The sequence below is a fragment of the Salvia splendens genome, chromosome 16, assembly GCF_004379255.2.
Source record: "Salvia splendens isolate huo1 chromosome 16, SspV2, whole genome shotgun sequence".
Lineage (NCBI taxonomy): Eukaryota > Viridiplantae > Streptophyta > Magnoliopsida > Lamiales > Lamiaceae > Salvia > Salvia splendens.
In genome coordinates this window covers 25,285,404-25,288,294 of record NC_056047.1, presented here as the reverse complement: position 1 = coordinate 25,288,294, position 2,891 = coordinate 25,285,404, and the positions used below count along the sequence as shown (strand labels likewise).

The window sequence follows — 2,891 nt, the reverse complement described above, 5'->3', positions numbered from 1 at the left end:
CTAGTTCGTCTATCATACATTCACACATACATATTCATACTTCCACACATATTCATGCTTCAAAAACGAGATTACAACCATGCTTTCCTTTTCACACATAACATTCACAAACGATTCATCCACACACTTACACACACATGTACATACGCGCGCACACACACACACACACATATTCTTGTGCAACCATCCTTCCCAGCTAATTAATTCTTAGATTTACAATTCTCCACTCACTATATGCATGAGGGGTTCTAGAATCATGGATTCAATGATAAGAATGGGAAAGGTGGATCAAAAATTATAGCTTTCTCTTGAAAACAATCGGTAGGAAATAACAAGTGGTTCGATTCTTCAATGGATCTTGAGTTTCCAACTCCAAAACGAAGCAAGAACGAAGAACTTGTGAAGGATTGATTGAGAGGGAGGAGGGGGAGGGAGACGTGTGGGATGAGAGGGAGAGAGTGAGGGAGGCGTGTGAATTGTGGGAGGGATTAGGGTTAGGTTTTTTTTTCTATTTATATTTAAGGATTTATTTCCCCCACTTAAATAAAACAATTAAAAATTGTGGAGAGAAAAAAAAAAGGGAAAGTAGGCGTGTATTTTTGAGAAAGAAAAAGGTTGTGGAATTTTTTTATAATAGCTGAGATCTAATTCCTCGAGAATTATGAAATAAATGTAAGAATGTTTTTAAGAGTGAAAGAGTATTGTTTATTTCTCGAGTAAAAGAAATAACAATCTAGAGAATTTCAAGCAAATAATTTACAAATGCTTGAAATGAATAAATATTGAAGATTTCAGAGACTTGTCTACATAAAAAATGAAAATAAAATTCGAGCTACACTATTACATTTAAGCTATTAATCCCTAACAACTACGTTGGACTTCAACACTAGGCCGTCTCGGCCCAGATCCCAGAAAGCCCGAAGAGGCGAGTCATCGAGGAACACAGCCTCGGCAGCTAGCCATAGACGCTGCCAACACTTATATAGATTAGCCCTCATACCTGCCAGTCACCCACAAAATGAACAAGAAAAAGGGCATAGGATAATAAGAAAATTTATAGGCAAAACAAGCAAGGTTAAGAGGGAAACCTACTTTAAGGTTTGGAGACCAAACTTGCTTAAAGGAGAAAGATGGCAGGCTGCCATTTGCCTGAGCACCGAGTGCAGCAAATCGCAAAGAGAATCGCAGCATCTGCACCCCATTTCTAACCACCCTCACTCCAGCTCTACCTGCAAAAAGGGCACACAGACTGTAGTAAGTACATAGCAGCAGTTAAGGACTGAGAGAGCCTGCAATATGGCAACAAAAGAAGTTGTAAAACTCCTATGAATTCACGAGTACTCTCCACAAACCACCAAAATCAGTTAGAGGGGAAATCAGGGACTCAGAGTACATGCTCTGCAGAGCTACGGATGGAGTAGCCAGTTGCACAGCCTGTGGAGTCCTTTTCCACAGCCAAAGCAGCAAGACTCGCAGCTTTCAGTTACACATGCTCCTATTTATATATCACAACACCCCCTCCTCAGCCCCATTTTACATACTACTACATACTCAGTCAGCAAACTTCACCGAGGGGGAAGTGAGGGAGGTTGCAGCTAAGAGCAGAGAGCAGAGAGCAACATAACAGTAGCAGTGAAGGTAACCTCTTTCACTCTCGAGACTAGTTGGCATCTCATGTCATCACATAGTAAAAACCCAACATAGAAACCTTAGGAAGCATGCTCATACTAAGGCTTTCACCCAAAGAATAACAGTAACAAGAGCATGCTAGGTTCCACTTTCACAACAGTGGTGGCTCAGCTAAGTCCTGAATTTTCTACTCAAATCAGATCCTCCAATTAGGAATTTATTCTAACAGCAAGTCCAAAGGAAAATGCTAAAATCACAATTTATCATGGACTTAGCTCTTGAAAATTTAGTAACGTTGCCAAGAGACTTAATTAGAAAAGCTAAGGAGAAGACTTAGCTAAGGGTTTTTTCCGTCAGAGAATGGTGGCACCGACTGCGAGACGGCGGCGACCCGACGGGAAGCACCACGCACGGCGGAGGGAGACGGCAGAGCAGTGACAACGAGGCACTCACTCAATGTTGCTGTTCGACCGTGATGAACCCCATAGTGGTGAATCGTGAGCCGGCAAACGGGCCCGCAACGCGGCAGCACTGGAGGCAAAAGACTCCCCGATCTGAGAAGCGACAATGGAGGCACGATCATCGTCTCCACCACCGCGAACATGCAGTGGCAGCGACTCGCCGAATCCGGTGCAGAGGCGGTGGCGATTTAGTATCGCGGCAGCAGTGATGCCGCCGAGAGAAGGAGAGAAATCTACTTGAGACCGATCGCCCCTCGCAGGAGATAGAGGCGGTGGTGATGGGCTGTGATGTCGACGAAGAGAGAGGGAGATTGAGGGAGCTAGGGTTTTCGAATTTGGGGGAAAATGTGGAATGTAGGAGAGAAATGAGAGAGAGAATTGGCCGGTGGAGAGGGAGTATACCCTCAAGACATGGGCCTTTTACCATTTCTTGTTCCATTTTGGCTTTAATTTAAAACAGGCCAGGGGATTTAGGGCAATAACTCCATGAAGAAATTGGGCCTAAGGGAATAAAATAGTCTGGGCCGAAAGAGCCTAAGAAATAAATGTTCTGGGCCAGATTAAATAAATCTCTAACTGGGCCTAGAATTTAATTGAAGTCATTACCTTAGATTAATTCAAAGTATACTGGAATTAATCTCTTTAGCCACGGAAGAAAGGAAAATTCTTAAACCGTGTGGAAATAGTACCCAATGAATAAATGGATGAGAATCTCTTTGCCCACATAAAGTATTTCCAAATACTCAAGATAATCCGGGAATTCAGTATACCCGCACAGTTCGGCCAGTTTACGAATAGATT

At 43.0% G+C, this 2,891-nt stretch overlaps 1 long non-coding RNA gene across 1 annotated transcript; it reads right to left on the bottom strand.

The window, feature by feature from the left end:
• Window positions 1–734: 734 nt before the first annotated feature.
• On the bottom strand, window positions 735–2,508 carry LOC121771117. The gene is made up of 2 exons (XR_006043935.1): window positions 1,093–2,508; window positions 735–1,000 (listed from the first exon to the last, which is right to left on the bottom strand). It is a non-coding gene; the product is annotated as an uncharacterized LOC121771117 (long non-coding RNA).
• Window positions 2,509–2,891: the final 383 nt, after the last annotated feature.